Source organism: Mauremys mutica, chromosome 12 (genome assembly GCF_020497125.1).
Source record: "Mauremys mutica isolate MM-2020 ecotype Southern chromosome 12, ASM2049712v1, whole genome shotgun sequence".
Taxonomy (NCBI): domain Eukaryota; kingdom Metazoa; phylum Chordata; order Testudines; family Geoemydidae; genus Mauremys; species Mauremys mutica.
In genome coordinates this window covers 57,991,302-58,011,170 of record NC_059083.1, presented here as the reverse complement: position 1 = coordinate 58,011,170, position 19,869 = coordinate 57,991,302, and the positions used below count along the sequence as shown (strand labels likewise).

The 19,869-nt window shown below is 53.5% G+C and overlaps 1 protein-coding gene across 3 annotated transcripts in view; it reads left to right on the top strand.

The window, feature by feature from the left end:
- The window catches only part of MYOCD (myocardin), a 477,029-nt gene that overhangs the window by 241,712 nt on the left and 215,448 nt on the right, over nucleotides 1–19,869 (top strand). For all 3 annotated transcript variants that reach the window (XM_044983071.1, XM_044983078.1, XM_044983073.1), the window contains exon 2: nucleotides 14,387–14,630. The gene's annotated coding sequence lies outside the window, so the exon portion shown is untranslated. The remainder of the gene's footprint in view (nucleotides 1–14,386; nucleotides 14,631–19,869) is intronic.

Below are 19,869 nucleotides of genomic sequence, written 5' to 3'. Positions count from 1 at the left end.
TGGTGGCAATTCAGTGGCAGGTCCCTCAGTCCCTCTCGGAGGGAAGGACCCGCCGCCAAATTGCAGCCAAAGAATGAAGCGGCGCGGTGGAGCTGCCGCCGAAGTGCCACCAGTCACGGCTTTATCTTTTTTTTTTTTTCACTTAGCCACTTGGGGCAGCAAAAAAGCTAGAGCTGACCCTGCCTGGTGCAGAGGGAAGCTGAGTATTATTCCTGTAACTTGCATAGCAGTGGCCTAAACTAGATGGTTAGAGTTCAAACCCTGCTGGTGCTCAATGGGCAAGGAGGATGTTCTTGGGGGCCCGTGAAAGAACTGCTTTTCAACCAAAACACTCCAGTTTATTTCAGTCACGCAATGAGAAAACCTTTGAAACAGCGTTGGTTTGTTTTACATAAAACCCAGCACAAGCTGTAAGTAATGGGGGGACTCACCCAGTGCAGGGGGTCACAGGTCAATCTGTTGCACATGATTTGCTGGCTAGTGTGACACACCGGCAGATCTGGAGCCTGAGAGGTAGGCTTTACCCCACTGTGGATGGGGCACCCTGAGTAACAAGGAAGATGTTAGGCAGCCTGCTGCTGCAGCTGCTCCAGGCTGTACCCAAGACAGGCTGCAGTGTATTTTGGGAAGTGGGTGAGGGTCCAGGCTCCTGGCTCCTGCAGCTGGTGGGTCATGGCATCACTGCTAAATATGGCAGGTTGCTCTTGGCACAGTTACTTTCAGTATCTTTTAAATGGTGATAACGTGATCGAGACACAGGCCCTCCTGTGACACCTCACGGTCTCACGGCCTTCCAGAGGGCTGACCCAGCCATGAACAGGTGTGGCAGTGTGGTTTCTACCTCTGACTCCAGGCAGGTGCAGCTCACTCTCTTCTTCTTCTGACACTGGGAAGCTACCGACTGAGGCATGCCCCGTATAAAAACAGAGGAAGTTAATAAACAAACCTTTGCTTCACAACTGCTCAGGTTGCATACTAGGGTTGCCAACTGTCTAATTGCACAAACCCAAAAACTCTTGCCCAGCCCTGCCCCTACCCTGCCCATTCTCTGAGGCCCCGCCCCCAGTCAATCCACACACCCCCGTCACTTGCTCGCCCCTATCCTTACTCACTTTCACCAGGCTGGGGCAGGGGGTTGAGATGCGGGAGTGGGTGTGGGCTCTGGGCTGGGGAATGGGGGGTGGAGCCAAGGGGTTCAGAGTGTGGGAGGGTGCTGTGGGTTAAGCTTGGGGCAGGGGTTGGGGTGTGGGAGTGGGTTCAGGGTGCAGGCTCTGGGAGGGAGTTTGGGTGTGGCTGAGGGCTCAGAGCTGGGGCAGGGGATTGGAGTACAGGAGGGGATGTGCGGTGCAGGCTCTGGGAGGGAGTTTGAGTGTGGGAGGGGGCTCAGGGCTGGGGCAGGGGGTTGGGGTTCGGGAGAGGGTGCAAGGTGCAGGCTCTGGGAGGGAGTTTGGGTGCAGCTGGGGGCTCAGGGCTGGGGCAGGGGGTTGGGGTGTGGGAGTGGGTTCAGGGTGCAGGCTCTGGGAGGGAGTTTGGGTGTGGCTGAGGGCTCAGAGCTGGGACAGGGGATTGGAGTACAGGAGGGGATGTGCGGTGCAGGCTCTGGGAGGGAGTTTGGGTGCAGCTGGGGGCTCAGGGCTGGGGCAGGGGGTTGGGGTGCGGGAGGGGGTTCAGGGTGCAGGCTCTGGGAGGGAGTTTGGGTGTGGCTGAGGGCTCAGAGCTGGGACAGGGGATTGGAGTACAGGAGGGGATGTGGGGTGTGGGCTCTGGGAGGGAGTTTGAGTGCACGAGGGGGCTCAGGGCTGGGGCAGGGGGTTGGGGTGCGGGAGGGGAGAGGGGTGCAGACTCCGGGCAGTGCTTACCTTGGGCGGCACCGAGGCTCCTGGGCAGCCAAGTGGCTCAGTGCGCTGACCCTGGCTGCAGACACTGCCCCTACAGCTCCCATTGGCTGCGGTTCCCAGCCAATAGGAGCTGCAGAGTCAGCCCTCCGCACAGGGGCAGCACACGGAGACCCCCTGGCTGCCCCTGAGCCTAGGAGCCAGACATGCCGGCTGCTTCTGGAAGCTGCGCAGAACAAGGGCAGGCAGGGAGCCTGCCTTAGCCCCGCTGCACCGCCATCAGGACTTTTGTCGTTTAAAATCTCCCGGTTTGCTTTCAGTAGTCACCAGGAGATTGAGGCTGATTCCAGGAGACTCCCGGCCAATCTGGGAGGGTTGGCAACCCTATTGAGGACGCCCCCACCCACCCAGATCTTTAAAAGCACAGAAACCAGATGTTAGGGGAAGAGTCTCCTACATTCATTGCCACCTTCATATTGTCACAGCGCTGTCAATAACACACTCCAGCGCTCAGTCTCCCTTGGACACTGAAAGCCATACGTGCTCCAGCCCCATCCAGCTCACATTGGCACACCAAGCCTTCCTTCAGCCTCCTGCGCTCTGGTGTCAATGGAGGGGCAGACCTCCAGGCCTGGCGGAAGTTACTCTGCCTTCATGTTGCTGAAGTCACTGGTAAGGCGCAGAATTACTGCGAGTTTGGGGAAGCTGCTGTGTGTATTGCTTTGTGGTACCTGTTGGAGATAAAGGTGAAGGCCTTGTAGTGGGGAGGGTGCTAGGGAGAGTGCTGTTGGTAATGAGAGAGTGGCAAGGAATGCTGGGGACTTCTCCCTGGGCGCCTGATTTCCAGGCTTTTAATTAGTTTGTTGGGTTTCATGTCAAGCTCTCCCTGTGTTTTGCCAACTCAGCAGAGAGACCAGGAACTGCCAGGGCCTGGGGACTGAGCTGCCTTGGTGACCTCAGAGAAGCCTCCCAGCCTAGGGCTAAGACATGCAAGCAGGGCAGCATCTGGGGAGCCTGTTCTGCTGCTTCCCTGTAGATAGAGAGCTCTGTTCACCAGGGGGAACCAACCAGTGCTTTTCACCTGCTCTCGAGCCATGCACCACATGATGCACTAAACAGGTTTAGATGCAAACGATTTACAAAGATGCAAATGCTCTTTCAATAATGTGCACAGAATGTCACCCGTGGAGCTGCACTGAAGTTGGCACCCCAAGGGATGCAGCAGAGCTAAGCTGAGCCCCCCTTGCCAAGGGCTTTGAGCAGGAGCAGTCTCAGTGCTCAAGAAAGTGCAGGGGCTGCATCCGTGCCTGACTCAGGCAGGGCAAAAGAAGGGGTGGGTGATGGCTGAGCCTGGCCTGTAGGGGAAGTCTCCAACTCTGGGCAGACCTCAGGAGGCAGTCGGGCCTGGCTCTGGGGAATATGTCACATTTCTGCACTGTATATAGGAAAATGGGTGAACAGGTGTAGATCCAGGCTGGGTAATTGCACTGTTTTGTTGAGCTGAAGCCTAAGCAAGTCTGAAATGACCCCGATACCTGGCTGCCCAGCAGCAAACTCTAGAGATGGTCAGGAATTTTCCACCAAAATGTGTTTTCACTGGAAAATGCCTATTTGTCAAACCAGTCTTGCTGGCGGACGGGGCGATTGTGATGAATTTCCTGATTCAAAAATGTTTTGGAAAAAAAGGTTTGGAATTGCTAGAATGCTCTGTGCCCACAGTTCCTAAATGGAAAGTTTCATTTCCCAGTTCAACATCACTTTTCATTTCAAAATTTTAGTTTATTTTGTACGAAAAATTAAATTTTTTAAAAGGTTGAAATTGAAACAAAACATTTGTAAATGATCAGAATATAACATTCTGCTGACCGGATCTGAAGTTTATTTTCGGATTATCAGTTCATGCGAATGTTTGAGGTGTTTTATTTTTCTTCCTGATTCAGGACAGGAAACAAATTTGAAATCTCCAAAACTCTCAGAGGATGGGAAAACCATTTCCTGCCCAGGACTAGCAAAACTGCCAGCAGCCTGTAGAGCCAGGAATGAAATGTACATGCACTGAGAGGGCTCTGGAAAGTTCACTTCACTTTAATTACCTGGGTGATTTCACAAAAGCTCTTCTCCAAATCATGCGAGGCACCAATCATCCCGCGCCTCTGCCTTCCCCCCACATCTCACTTTGTACAACCATGCCTTTGAAATGGAGAAAACGTGGGCTTTCTAAAATACTTTATGTTCAAAACCAGTTTAACTGAGTGATTTGTACCCTTACTTGTAGAAAATCTTACATCTGGTTGGGGAATCTGTCAGGGCAAGTCATGAACACAAAGCGGTGAGATAGGATCTGAACATTCGAGCTGGTCGATGCCGAGCACAAGTATTGCCCAGTAACACCGAGCCCTGCAATTCTAGCATGGAACCGTGATCGAATCAGCCACAGGACGGCATGTCCCTGACATTGCTAAATTAAATACAGCTCCAGTGCTCCACAGGGGAGCCTGCCTGTGGCTGTCCAAGGGGCTCAAGTTACCGTCAGTTTCATTCTCTGCGCCCTCTGACCAGGCTGGCCTGCTAGCCTTGGTAGCTGCTTTGCATTGCCATTGAGGAGAAACACGTTCCATGTCCCTTGGCCGGCCTGTCACTGCCCAGCTGGCCTGGAGGCTGGGGCTAGCACTCAGCATGGCCACAAGGAGGAGGCAGGGTTGGTGCCTTGTGCCTGGGCTGTCAGCAGGGATGTCGGGTCAGCAATATTCGGGTGTCAGCGTGAAGAACATTATGTGTGAATTTATGCTGGCTGCAAATCCGGGGGAGGAGGGGTGCATACAGATCTATGAAAAGTCTGTGGGGGGCCAGGCCCCAAAGCAAATGATCCTCTGTCAGGCCTTCTGGTTAGAGCCCTGCAACGTCATGTCCAGATCCTGGCCCCCCGGAGCTGCGGATGCTGGTATGCCTGGCCCCCAGGGAACCGAACCCCAGGGCCCCATCTTGCCTGCGTCAGCAGTAGCCCTGAAGGCTGCCTGATACAGCCTGCCTGCAGCTCCTCCAGAAAGGGGCTGGGGCTGTGGGGCAGATCCATGGGAGGAAGTTGCCTTGAGGATGCTCTTCAGGGTCCCACTGGGATAGGACAAGCTCTGAGGCATCCAGACTACCTGGCAATTGGCCAGCAAGCAGCGAGCCTGCTCTTTGCCTCTGGCTCCACAGGCAGAGCCCGGGCTGCTGCCTCCCCGGCTCCTCAGCCACCAAGGGCCTGCCTGGGACATGCTGCTTGCTGACCAGTAGGGTTGCCAGGTATCCGGTTTTCGACTGGAACTCCTAGTCGAAAAGGGATCCTGGCAGCTCTGGTCAGCACTGTTGACCAGGCCATTAAAAGTCCAGTCAGGGGTGCAGCGGGGCTAAGGCAGGCTCCCTACCTGCCCTGGCTCCTCATGGCTCCCGGAAGTGGCTGGCATGTCCCTGTGGCCCCTAGGGAGCACCTCCAGCGCTGGCTCCACAGCTCCCATTGGCCAGCTGCTCATCCTGCTGCTGCTCAGGGCCCTGCCCCGCAAGATGTGGCTCCCAGGGCCAAACCTGAGTGGTGCTGCAGCCGCACAGGCTGGGTCATGATGGAGGAGCGGCCAGGGCAAATCTGAGTGAGTGGTGCTGCAACCCGCATCTGGGTGAGCAGTGCCACGAGCAGCAGCAGGATGAGCAGCCGGATCGGCAGCATGGCCAGCCCAGCCACGAGGAGTGCATCATAGGGCTGTTTGTAGGATCCTGCCCACCTCCTCCATGCATTTGGGTCCCAGGCACGTGCCTAGTTTGCTCTGCATTAATCCAGACCTGGCTGCGGGGAGTGACTATGTGAGGCTGGGCCGATACGGGCACATTAGAGGCCAGCGTCTCTTCTTGTCCCAGTTTCATAAACAAGGAACAGAAAGAGCACCTGAAAGATGCTCCTGCTGGGCCAGGGAACACGCAGCAAGGACTCCGTAGAGTCAAACGAGCACAAGGCCAAGGGCAGCCCTGCAAGACTGGCTGGACGCTTCACCAGCCAACTCACCCCACCCCATCCAGCCAACCCTCCACCCGTCAATGGTGTGGAGAAGAACCTCACTCCGACTCTTCTCTCCGTAACAGGAGTAGCTGGCAGAGTGTGTGGGGGGGAGGGCTGCAATGGCAACCTGGATCCTTTGCATTGCACTCCCATAAGCCTTTGTCACAACACCACAACTCCCCCCGCCCCCGCACAGCCGCCCCTAGATGGATACCAACACCTGCCCCTCCTCCCACCTGCCTGACCCATCCCAGACCCAGCACCACCACGAGGGACGAACCCTGCCCTCCCAGAGTGTCTCTGTCTGAGGGGAGAGCTCAGGAACCCAGCTTCAGACCCTCTGGACAGGGGACAAGGCTGTGGTGCTAGAGCTGGGCAGGAATTTTTTGACTAAACATTTTTTCATCAGCAAATGCCAATTCACTGAAACTTTTTACCTGTGGGGGTTGCTGAAAAGTCCGCAGGTCTAAGATGAAATTTCTGGTTCAAACCAGAGAGGGACACATGGCAGCCCCAGCTCCAAGCCCTGCTCTGCTGATTCAGAGACGGTCTCTTACGTCCCAGGTGAGTGCCCTCATCACCAGGCGATAGAGTCAGTCTCCTTCTCACTGGCCCAATGACTAGTTACCTATTCATACACAATGGAAACGCTCCAAGGGGAGCGCTGACCCGCAGCTGACCCACCGCGCTGTTGCTTAGAGCACTCAGCCAGGGCAGGAGAGCCCCAGAGTCACGTCTCTGCTCCATGGCGGAGGAGCTTGGGGCTCCTGCACTGAGGGCAGTGCTCATGGACCTCTTTCCGGTGTAAATCAGGCACAACTCCCCTCACGTCACTGGAGTTATCTCGGCAGAGAAGTGCTGCAAGATAGAGGGGAACCAGGCCCAGGTCCCTGGGTGGGACTGCACAGGCATTGCGCTAACCAGGCAGTTAAACACGCTTTGCCTGAGCTTTGCGGGGGAGGGGGGTTGAAAGCGTGCTTCAGAGAAGGTGGTTTGCCTGTTATTCAGTACCTCCTTCCTCCCTGGTTTTAGGCAGATAGAATGAAACTGTTGGACTCAAGCCTTTTCTCCGCAGAGTCCATCGTCTCACCAGGAAGCCCCCATGTAAAACTGCCATCAGAGGGAGACTGTATGGATTTATTGTTTATAGGCAGAGAGAGACAGGACATGGCCTGCATTGTGTATAGTCTCGCAATTTATGTGCTGGCAGCAGTGGTTGATGGGAGATGTGTTCTGAGGCTCAAAAGCGTGCTTAAGCTTTGTAAATACAATTGATTCAAGCTGAAGTGAGTGAACAAAGTGGAATGTTTTGAGGTCAAATCTGACTTTAGAAAAAAACACCATTGAGCCAGTGCTACTTGACTGCCTTGTGAAAGCATGAGTCTCTGGCTCAGAAATCCAGGACCCCACTACACTAACCGAAAATTAAAATGTTGCATCTGCTCTGAGTGCAAAAAACAACTGTACACAGAGAAAGTAAGAAGCCTTCCTGAGACGCACTGTCCTATGCTGGTGGTCTCCAAGCTGCAGCACTGGATTTCTGGCTCACTCGCTCTATTCTTCAAAAACATTAATAATCATAATCCATATAAAACTGTCATATTGGTTCAACATGGACGTCACCAAAGCCCTGACTAATTTATCAAAGATTTAGTGTTCAGCTGAATCAAGTCTCATTTTTGTAAGCAGATGCAGCTTGCTGGAATGTCTTCTCATCACCCACAAGTCTTCATTGGAAAGATGCATCATATCAGCAACTTCTAAACCTTAAAAAGTTTATATTCAAAATAGTAAAGTAAACAGTTAGGGCTCGTTCTGTGCCACTTATTAATTAAATAAATTTAGCTTTGGAACCACTGGTGTGTGTGTGTGTGTGTGTGTGTGTGTGCTGAAGTGGGCCTTTGTAAATGCGGCTGTGGATGGATGGCTGCATTCAACAATATGTGGCAGTTTAGCTGCAGAATGCACCTTTCATGATTTCACAGCGCACGGGGCTAATAAATGATCGTTCAGTTCATTGGCAGTTCTGAAAATCTAAAAGAAAAGTAGATTTGAATCCGTGCTGTGGAGCAGGGACTTGAGTCCCGATCTCCCTGCCCCCAGGAGAGTCTAACCACCAGACTATAGGCTATTATAGATCGGGATTTCTTCTGTTGAAGCTGTTCCATTTTTCCAGCAAAAGCGAGTGAGAATAACTCTGTAGGCCAGGGGTTGGGACATTCACCTGGGAGGGGGAACACTTGGCTTTCAGTCTCTGCTTCAGTGACTCTGTAATTACTTATACAAAGTGGAACAGCTTCAACGGGAGAGGTTGAGAGACCCACCCAAAGTTGCCTTATAGGGTGTCCACTCAGGCAACCCAGATTACCGGACATTTTGATACTTCCCCAACCCATGTGGCCCTGCCCCCAAGACCTCACAAGACTGTCCAGCCCCAAACAAGATGAATGGCCTGGCTAGTAGCCCATGCCCTGATGGTTTGGGCACTCATCTGGGATGTAGGATTTGAACCTAGGTCTCCCCCATCCCAGGTGAACATATTAACTAATTACTAAGAGTTACAAAGGGGGCACCACCATTTTCTCCTCTGTGAATGATGCCTACTGCCCCTCATGAATCTAGTCCCAAAATTGCACCATTTCATTTTGATAATGCCCAAACTGGTCAGTTTGACACTTCAGTTTGCTTTCTTTTTTTGTTTTGGCCAAAGCTATTCATGGAAAGTGACATGAATTAGCAAAATGTTTCAGTCCACCTCAGTCAGCATTTTTTCTGCAAAAAAGTTTTGTCTGAAAAGCTTCCCCTGGTTCTAATCACAACACAGACATGTTGCACAGAAGAGTTGGGAGGGGTGGGGGGCAGTGGCCAAGGAGAGGCCCAGAGGGTTGGTGAATGAGCACCACTGACTACAGCTGGTCACCTCTGCGCAGCACAGACAAAGTGAGCTTTGTTCCATGTGTTAGGAAGGGTGGGGAACCAATGAAGTGCAAGGAGGCAGGAGGGAGGGGTTGCAGATGGCTGGAGTGATGGTTCACTCTCCTTCAGGCAGCAGTGAGGAAAGAGCAGGGAATGATGAGGAGGCTGGCTTGGCGGAGTGGAAGGAGGGGTGGAGGCTGGCCTGGCAGAGTGGAAGGAGGGGCGGAGGCTGGCCTGGCAGAGTGGAAGGGGTGGGCGGAGACTGGCCTGGCAGAGTGGAGGCTGGCCTGGTGGAGTGGAAGGAGGGGCAGAGGCTGGCCTGGCAGAGTGGAAGGGGTGGGTGGAGACTGGCCTGGCAGAGTGGAGGCTGGCCTGGCGGAGTGGAAGGAGGGGCGGAGGCTGGCCTGGCAGAGTGGAGGCTGGCCTGGCGGAGTGGAAGGGGTGGGCGGAGGCTGGCCTGGCGAAGTGGAAGGGGTGGATGGAGCCTGGCCTGGCGGAGTGGAAGGAGGGGCGGAGGCTGGCCTGGCAGAGTGGAAGGGGTGGGCGGAGACTGGCCTGGCAGAGTGGAGGCTGGCCTGGCGGAGTGGAAGGAGGGGCGGAGGCTGGCCTGGCGAAGTGGAAGGGGTGGGTGGAGGCTGGCCTGGCGAAGAGGAAGGGGTGGGTGGAGGCTGGCCTGGCGGAGTGGAAGGAGGGGCAGAGGCTGGCCTGGTGGAGTGGAAGGAGGGGCAGAGGCTGGCCTGGCGGAGTGGAAGGGGTGGGTGGAGGCTGGCCTGGCGGAGTGGAGGCTGGCCTGGTGGAGTGGAAGGAGGGGCGGAGGCTGGCCTGGTGGAGTGGAAGGGGTGGGTGGAGGCTGGCCTGGCGAAGTGGAAGGGGTGGGTGGAGGCTGGCCTGGCGGAGTGGAAGGGGTGGGTGGAGGCTGGCCTGGCGGAGTGGAAGGAGGGGCAGAGGCTGGCCTGGCGGAGTGGAAGGAGGGGCAGAGGCTGGCCTGGCGGAGTGGAAGGGGTGGGTGGAGGCTGGCCTGGCAGAGTGGAGGCTGGCCTGGCGGAGTGGAAGGAGGGGCGGAGGCTGGCCTGGCGGAGTGGAAGGAGGGGCGGAGGCTGGCCTGGCAGAGTGGAAGGTGTGGTGAAGAGGAGATGGCAGAGGTAGTGGAAGGCGGGTCTAGGAAAGGAGGAGAGCTCCTGGGAAGGACACTGATGTGTGTGGGGAGCCAAAGGGCTGCCAGGGTGGACATGAGGTGACAGGCTGAAGACAGCACCTTTGCCAGGCTCCAGCCTGCGGATGCTGAGCTAATGCAGCTGTGGGGTAGCAGAGGAGAGCCTGGGCTCCGTGACTGTGGGAGAGAGGGGAAATGCAGGTCATCCCTGAGAAAGGAGATGGGTGCGCTACAGCCATTGCTGGGGGAGGATCTTTCTTGACGACCTTCAACTGTGTGGAGGCCAGTGCTGATGTGGTAGGGAGGAGTCCAGGGAGGATTCAGAGGCCAGCTGCAGCAAGGAAGTGGCCAGGAGCACAAGGTCCCACCCAACTAGTGGGCGATGGGGAATGGCAGAAGGGGAGGAGGCATTGCTGGGTTTGAGGCATTCAAGGAGCATGGCACAGTCAAGCACCCAATACTGCACAGGGCCAAGGGGATTAAGAAATGCCTGGGATCAGGGCCACCAGACAGGCAGATCGCTGGCTGGGTGCCCCAAGGAGGGTGTTCTCCACACTGTGGGTGTAGCAGAGGCCCAGTCTGAAAGGCCCCAGGACACTCTGGTGGAAATGTGGCTGAGAGATTAGAGAAAGGACTAGGGAGTTTGGGTGGGTGGCAGATACAGGAGACCAGAGAGGATACGTGAGCAGGGGAGTCGCTGATCACAAGCTGAAATACAGGCTATGAGCAGGCCTGGGGGCAGCCATGTCTGCTGGGAGGAGCGTAGGGGAAAGCCTGGGTGGGGCTCTCCAGACGCCCACTAGACAAATGTGCTCACTGGCGGTAGGGGGCTCATGGGGCGGGCAGGTGATTGGGACAGAAGGGCTGCATCTAGGAGGTTGCTACAGAGCTGGGAATGTTGGCTTGAGGAGAAGGGGTGGATGGTGTCTGAAGGAAGCGAATGCAGTGGAGGGGCTGTGATTTTAGGGTTGGCAGGTGTCTGGTTTTCAACTGGAATGCCCAGTCGAAAAGGGACCCTGGCCACTCTGGTCAGCACTGCTGACCAAGCTGTTAAAAGTCCAGTTGGTGTGGGGCTGGCAGGCTCCCTACCTGGCTCTGCCAGGCTCCCTGGAAGCAGTGACATGTCCCTTGGCTCCTAGGTGGAGGAATGGCCATGAGGGCTCCATGCACTCTCCCTGTCCCTTGTGCCGGCTCCAAAATTCTCATTGGCTGGGAACCAATGGGGGGAATCAATGGGAGCTGTGGAAGTGGCACCTGCAGGCAAAGGCAATGCGCAGACCCTCCTGGCCGTGCCTCTGCCTAGGAGCCAAGGGATATGTCGCTGTTTGCAGAGAGCCACCCAAAGTGAGCGCCACCCGGAGCTCACACCCTGAAACCCCCAACCGCCTGCCCCAGCCCTCAGCCCCCTCCCAGAGCCCACACCCCCTCCCACATCTCAACCCCCTGCCCTCAGCACCTTCCCACACCCAAACTCCCTCCCATAGCACACACCCCGAACCCTCTCCCGTGCTCCAACCCCCATCCCTAAGCCCCCTCCCACACCCAAACTCCCTCCTGGAGCCTGCACCCAAACCCCCTCCTGTGCCCCAGTTCCCTATCCAAGCTTGGAACCCCCTCCTGCACTCCAAACCCCTTGGCCCTACCCTGGAGCCCCCTCCTGCACTCCAAACCTCTCATCCCTGGCCCAACCCCAGAGCCGCATCCCCAGCCAGAATCCTCACCCCCTCCTGCTCCCCCCCCCGCCCCAGACTGGTGAAAAGGAGAGAGTGAATGAGGGTGCAGGAGAGTGAGCGACAGATGGCGGGGGGATGGAGTGAGCGGGGGGAGGAGCCTTGGAGATTAGGTGGGGAACGGGGTGGGGCAAGGGTTTCGGTTTTGTGCGATTAGAAAGTTGGCAACCCAATGCGATGTACCAAGGAGAGGGCAGCCATGTCACTGTCTGCCTGTGATGTAGGATTGCCAACTGTCTAATCACACAAACTCAAACACTCTTGCCCTGCCCCCTGCCACGCTCTTCCCCATCCTTCCTCGAGGCCACGCCCCTGCCTGCCCCTTCTCCGAGGTCCTCCCTCCCTCCATCACTTCCTCTCCCCCACCCTCATTCACTTTCACCATTCTGGAGCGGGGGTTGGGGTGCAGGAGGGGGTGTCAGGTGCGGGCTCTGGGAGGGAGTTTGGGTGCAGGGTGCAGGCTCTGGAGGTTGGGCTCTCACCAGGTGGCACTTACCTCAGGCAGCTCCCAAAAGTGACTGGCACCTCCCTCTGGCAGCAGCTCCTAGGCGGGGGGGCCAGGAGGTCTCTGTGTGCTGCCCCTGCCCGCAGGCACCGCCACCACAGCTCCCACTGGCCACAGTTCCCGGCCAATGGGAGCTGCAGAGTTGGCGCTCAGGGCGGGGGCAGCGCACAGAGACCCCTTGGACTCCCCCCCAGGGGCCTCAGGGACATGCTGGCCGCTTCCTGGAGTGGCGCAGGGCCAGGGCAGGCAGGGGGCCTGCCTTAGTCCCACTGCACCATTGGACTTTTAGTGCCTAAAATCTCCTGGTTTGGCTTCAGGAGATAAAGCCTGATTCCATCAGACTCCCGGTGAAACCGGGACGGCTGGCAACTCTAGGAGTGAACGGGGAACAGGACCCTTGGCTCAGACAGGCTTGTCAGAGGGCAGGAGCCTCTGGGCAGAGACAGCTTTCCTCAGGGCAGGCTGGAATTCTGACTGGGCCATTTCCTGGGGCAGGCATCCTGCCAGAGCACTGATGCCCCTCTGAGCATCCCTGACAGCTGGGGCTGGTACCAGCAAGTGGCATGGGACTGCTGAAGGCTTGTGAAATTAGTGGCAGGTGGAGGGTGGTTCAGGTGGCCAGAGGGGTTGCAGGTGAAGGTGGTGTGAGGGGGCAGGGCAGGGAGGTGGCAAAGGGAGAGGTGGCGTGAGGCAGTTCCAGGCTGTAAGAAGGGAGCTTGATGTGGAAGAGACAGTGTCATTTACAGTATATTATTCTGACTTCCTTATACAGTAAATTGTAATTGTTTAGGAACTTTTTTGTATCAAACTAGCTTTTATCACTGGCTCAGTCTTGCAGTTTTCTATTCTTGTTCTCCACAAATGCCCTTTTTTAGCTTTCCTCGGCTTTTTCCTGATGGGACTCATTAGAGGCTGGGGCTGATTCTTCCTGGCATTCACTTTCACTTATCGTCTTTGGATTTTTTGGACACTGTTTTGTTGAAATGTTCTTGCAGCTTTTTGCTGCTCCACTTAGTATTAATCGTTCCTGAAGATTCAGAGGTCTGCATCCTACAATGTGAACAGAATTCTTCTCACCTCAGGCTCAGGAATCACCCTCCAAAGGTTCAGAGGTTCAACAAAGTACCCACAAACTCAGATGCTTATTGAAGCCTGGCCTGAACAATCAATTTCTTGGGGCTGCAAAATTGGCCAGGATGTTTCCTAAGAGCAGACTTTCTGGTGCTTCCTGCTTCTGTCCCTGCGGAAGTCAGGAGCTGAGTGTTTCATTCAAAAGAAAAGTAGGTTCAACTAGAGCCAGTCAGATTCTGCATCAGGGTTAATATATTATCTGCAGACAAGCTGTGGATTTTACAAGTGTGTTTCTTATTCCTAATTGCTCAGTGTATACTTTCTGCACACAACTTTTAATCCAAGGATTGTTTGTGAAGTGGTTGCTATTCTTGTTTGGTAATTATGAGTCACTCTTTGTGGCATGCAATTGGCAGCCTTCTGTAAGACACCTGGCCTGATTTCTGTTACCTGATTGGCTTGGCTAACCTGCACTTTGTAAGGAAGAAAAGTCTCTTTTTCTGGGTGAGATTTTCTAACTGTTCAATGAATTAACTTTTGTGCTCACAGTAATATGTATTCACAGCTTGACCAATTGCTCTTGCTCTCAGCAAACATTCCTTGCCTATGGATGCAAGTGCCACCATCTAAATGGTCACTAATATACGGGCTGCAGGCACCAGTGAGGCCAGTCAGCAGGTTTTATTTACACAAATTTTCACAACTCAATTACAATATTAGCCCAGCTCTATGACTAGCCAGCCATCGTGGTATTTGCCCAGCTCTAAGGCTGATCAGACATCTGTGTACATCACAGAAGGTTTTGGCTGAGTTTGCACTGTGGAATGGTGGAAGCCTTAGCGCCATTTTCATTTAATCTGAACAGACTCCCCCCGCTCTCTAGTACTTGGCAATTGTTGCTGAGTGACACCCTATTGCTAACCTTAACCTGGATAAATAGAGCAGAAGGGCCAAATGGTGAGCTGACATAACTTCCCTGAAGGCAGGGGAGTTACACCAGGGGTGTATCTGTCTCAAAGTGTCCCCAGCATGTAGAGAACTGGAGTGAATATCTGTCAGCTCATTTGTAACACAAGGATCAAACATTGTTTCTAGTTCCAATGAAATGTCAGGTGATTTAGGATTCTTCTTTCTGGTCTTTTCTAGAGCTGGCTTTGGAGTTCTGACCTCCTGGAATCCTTCTCTTTCAAAGTGGAGCAGCAAGATTCAGGATCAGTCCTTTCAGGCATGGTGATGAACGGCGTGATCCAACAGGAGCCTTCAGACCAGAACAATACACCCCGTGGGAATGAAGAAGAAAAGACACACAAAGAGAAGGATGCAGAAGAAGTGAAAGACTTAACCATATCCACCAATCTCCAGCCACCCCCCTTTGCTGAGAGGAAGAACGGTGAGTCCCTTTTCCATTCTAGTAAGAAAAGAGAGAACTGTCTGAGCAAGATCATGCTTGATGACAGCTGTGGAGTGATGCTAATGCAGGTCAGGATTTAAGTGGATGGGAATTGTTTTACTCTGGTGCTTTGGAAGATGCTTTGGAAGATAATGCTTTAAACCTGTAAGTAAATGGGAGATTGGAAATTGCTCCTAAATTCAGTGCTTCTATGTCAGCCTTAAATGCTACCATCAGACTGGCGAGGTGCAGGCCCCATTGGCCTGGAACGGTGAACCACGGCCAGTGGGAGCTGCGATCGGTCGAACCTGCGGATGCTGCAGGTAAACAAACCGGCCCAGCCCACCAGGGGATTACCCTGATGGGCCGCATTCCAAAGGTTGCTGATCCCTGCCCTAATCACTTTGGTTGCCCTTCTCTGTACTTTTTCCAATTCTAATATATCTTTTTTGAGATGGGGCGACCAGAACTGCACACAGTATTCCAGGTGCAGGCATACCATGGATTTATATAGTGGCTATAGAGAACTATCCACTATGACTCCAAGATCTCTTTCTTGAGTGGTAATAGCTAATTTAGAACCCATCATCTTGTATGCATAGTTGGGATTACGTTTTCAAATGTGCTTTTATGAAAACTGAATTTCATAGATCATTAGGGACCTCAAGAGATCATCTAGTCCAACCCCCTGCTCAAAGCAGGACCAATCTCCAAATGGCCCCCTCAAGGATTGAATTCACAACCCTGGGTTTAGCAGGCTAATGCTCAAACCACTGAGCTATCCCTCCCCCTCATCTGCCATTTTGTTGCCCAGTCACCCAGTTTTGTGAGATCCCTTTGTAACTCTTTGCAGACAGCTTTGGACTTAATTACGCTGAGTAATTTTATATCATCAGAAAACTTTGCCACCTCACTGTTTACCCCTTTTTCCAGATCATTTATTCTGGGAGCAGTTTTTTTTATCTCCTTCCTCTGAAGCATCAGGGATGGCCACCACTGGAGATGGGACACTGGGCAGAGTGGGCCAGGGTTCTGAGGTGACATAAACCAGTGGTGTGCAAACTGAAGGATGCACCCTCCTGGGGGACACAAGAGGTTCTCTGGAGGGGGTACAAAGAAACTTCAGCCTTTCACCCTTTTGAAAAACAAGCATACAAATAGCACTTTTCCAGCAGATTTCAGAGCCCTGAAGCGGGACTAGGAATCCACGGGTCTCTCAGGACCCACTGCCATAATAACAGGAGCAAGATAAACATTCAACAAACAAGTGGGAGCAAGTGCCAGTGGAGTGGATATTGCAGGGTGGGACAGGAGTGGGATTAAAAAAATAGTCCTCCTGTGCCACAAACCAGATGAACACTCAGCCAGCAGCTGCTGCTCTCTAGCTGCCCAGCTCTGAAGGCAGTACCACTGCCAGCAGCAGCACAGAAGTAAGGGTGGCAATGGAAAGGAGGTGTGACAAATTCCATGAAAGGTGGGGGGGGACTGGAAAAGTTTGCAAACCATTGGCATAAACCATTCTTTCTTCCAGGTGCTTGGCTGGGTGGTTCATGCTCACATGCTCAGGATCTAACACATCACCATATGTGGGCTTGGGAGGGAATTTTCCCCCAGGTCAGATGCGCAGTGACCTTGTGCTTTTTTTGCCATACTTTGCAGCATGTGGGTGTGGGTCACTTACCAGGATTAGCTGGGTATCTCTCACTTAATCATCTCCCTGCCCTAGCAGGGGCCTAGGGCACTGGTGCACCTTGGTCCCTCCTATTCGCTGCCTGTGGCACAGACTAGTCTAGTCTTCCTTGGGCTGCGATACTTTGGTCTCATTTCCATTGTTGGTTTCAGAGTGTGGGGGCTTCTGGCCTTGAACTCTGTGACTATAACACAGGGCCAGATTCTGATCTCACTGACAGTGGTGTAAATCGGGAGTAACTCCATGAAAATCAGTGGAGTTACAGCTGTGGGAAACCTGTGTGAAGTGAGAGTAGACTAAAACCCAATCTCTGCAAAGCCTGTTGGAGTTGTTTGCTGTTTCTTTTAGGCAGTATAAGGGAGTTGGCAACTGTTTAATATATTACATGACAAAAATTCCTTTAATGCACCATTAGGGCTGAGTGTTAAATCTTCAAAACTCAGGAAATGTGAAAGTGAAGCTTGAAGTTACAATGCTTTGCTCTTGTGACTGCATGCATTACTGAAAATCAGGAGTAACCTGACTAATGCCAGTGGAGTTCTACTGGCAACAAACTGGAGTAAAGCTGTGATGAATCAGGCCCAGAGCTTTTAAGCAACCACCTGCTGTTTTTCAGTCAATATCATATCATGGGACCAATTCTACATACAATCATAGGTACCTAAGACATTATCTTGAATGTAAAGACTGCTACCAAAGGCAGACACGTAAGAGTGCACAGTTAAGACTGATCTTTCAACAGTCAATTTCACAAATTATATTTCCTTGCAAGCTTCACAGTGTTTTTCATTTAATTTCCCAAGGTTTTTTTTTAAAGGTAAAGACAGAAAAGTTTCCAGCTCTGTAATTACTAGGCACCCACATGCCAAGGCCGGTTACTGCCAATCAAAATTACTGGTAAACTATGCACTTGTAGCTCTAGGATGCACCAGCTGATCACAGTGCGACTGGTGTCAGCCTTCTGACGAATCTAGGTATTTATACTGTGCTATCATAGTCCCACAGCTGCATACCTGCGCCTCCTTATAGCTGGGTCATTTAAGAAATCCTTAAGAGAGAGTAAGTACCTCCAATGCCCTAGCCAGCCAGCCCGGGCGTTGCTGTCCTCCTAATCTTCTTTATTGTTTCATTTTAAATAAATGTAATTGCCTGGAATGATCATCTTAAAGAGCCTGTTCCTCCAGCTCTGGGAGAAGCTGAGCCCCTTCATCTCATTTGGTCTTCAGCAGGAGTTGGCAAATCTGCCAAGTGTTATGCACATTTCCCTTTGATGTAACAACTGTGATCTCATGCACAGCTGATGAGAGAGGTTGACAGCTGGCCCTTTAAATTTGTGGGTTGGGGGAGGAAGAAGAGAAGTGGCTGCTCCTCCCCAGAGCCCATGTGCCCTCCTGGTGAGAAGCAGAAGCTTCTCTGACAGCACTTCTCTGCCCACAGAGACCACCACAATCCACTCTGCAGGGAGGGACCCAGAGCCCCAGGCCCAAAGGGAGATGCTGGGCAGTGCCTGAAAAATCACCCTTGCTGGGGAGGGCCCAGTGACTCCCCTCCCCTCCTGCTGACTTCGGGGGATGAGCCGCTGGCCCACACTCCCATCATCTCCAGGACACTGCCAAGGGAGGCCCCAGCCATTGTGGGACACAGGAGGTCCCTTTGCCATGGCTAGCTTCCCCAGCAGACACAATCCACCACCCTCGCTGGCGGGGGGGCAGAGACTGATATCTTCGTGGGGGTGGGGGGATATTTTTGGCAGGGGACCATTGGCTCCCTATAGCCCCCCTCCCCTCCCCAGCCCCTGGCCACACATACATTACTGGGAGGCCATGGAGGGAGAGAAGTGACTTTCACCCTCAAAAATGTCACACCTGGAGCTATACATCTGGGCCATGATACGCTGAGGGTGCTCAGCCCCTTGCAGGATCCACTCCAAACAGGGACTGTATTGAAACAGCCCCATCCAGCACCCCAGAGCTGCTCCCTCGCATCCATCAGTCACCTCTCCTGGCTGCAGTGAGCAACATACATTTCCAAGGAGTTTTACTCCCATTCGCCTGCAAAGCCTGCCCGGCTCTGAGGCAGGGTGATGGGGCTGCATTTTCTTGTGCAGCAGCAGCAGAACTGTTTGCTAAGTTCCAGGCAGTTACACCCGTGCAAACCCCAGAAAGCCATTCTGGCAACTGAGCCACACAGGGGTCAGTGGGGCTAACCGGGGTCACTTAGGGTAGGGGGGCCACCCAGGGGCCACTGTGGGCAATGCAGCTGCCCAGGGCTCAGGGGTCACTGAGAGAAATGGTGCCACTAAGGGGTCATGGAAAGCAATGAGCCAGGGGTCACTGAGGCCAGTAGAGTCACCCAGGGGTCACTGTGGGAAATGGGTTCACCCTGAGATCACTGTGGGCAATGGGGTCACCAGGGGTCACTAGGGGTCACTGAGTGCAATAGGGTCAACAGGGGACACTGGGGTCACCCAGCAGTCACTGCGGGCAATGGGGTCACCCAGGTGTCACTGCAGACAACGGGTCACCAGGGGTCACTGCGGGAATGGGGTCACCCAGGGGTCACTGCAGGCCATGGGGTTACCCGGGGTCACTGCAAGCAGTAAGGTCACCCAGGGGTCACTGGACGCAATGGGGGGTCACCCAGAGGTCACTGCAGGCATTCCATGAGGTGTCTTGGTGGAAATGCTACTGTCAGTGCTGTCAGGGGACACGCAGGACAGTGCAGGCTGATGGGCATCTTTAGAAATGGAAGTGACTAAATACAAATCATCCAAAGGGGAGTCACTGGCAGTTAGGTGCCCACCTTGCTCAGATCCATTTGTAAAAGCCACAAGGCAGCTACCTGCAGCTTTAGGCACCTAAATCCCTTTAAAAATCTGGCCCTAAGGCACTTTTGCAAATGGGACCTAGGCTCTTAAGTCACCTAGGTGCTTTTGAAACTGTGGCTCCTTGCCGGGAGTAGGACATTGGAAGGTATGGCTGGCCGAGCTCACACAGCACACATCCCGGCAGCGCCTCTCTGCTCCAGCCACGTCACCTTGGGGTGCAGCAGCTCCTGCATTAGAACATTTTCCCCTGAGCATGGCTAGGACTCAGGGTGAGTCAAACATGAAGAGCTACTATAGTGGCTTTCTATAAAGCATCAAGAAATTCACAAAGATGCTCACCTGCTTCTGCTGGTTGTCTCTGGGCACTGCCCCAGCTCTGCTCTCTGCACAGGAGCAGGGACACACATGATTCAGACAAATGCATCTCTCCGCCCACTTACTGTGGTCTCTCTCTCTCTCTCACTCTCTCTCTCACTCTCTCTCTTTGGACTTGAAAATAAACTGTTGCACTGTATAGACCACGTCAGTTACACATGCACCGGCTCACTCACTATTCCAAATGCCAGCACTTGCCATAATTCAAAGCTCTGTTTTTTTCAAGCTAAGTACAAATGAGTATGTCTGGTTAACAGGTCCCCTCTGTTAGAGCACTGGAGAAAATAAGAGCCCCATTCCCATGGGCTCCGGATATGAGAGGGGCCCCATTCCCTAGGGGGCTGGAG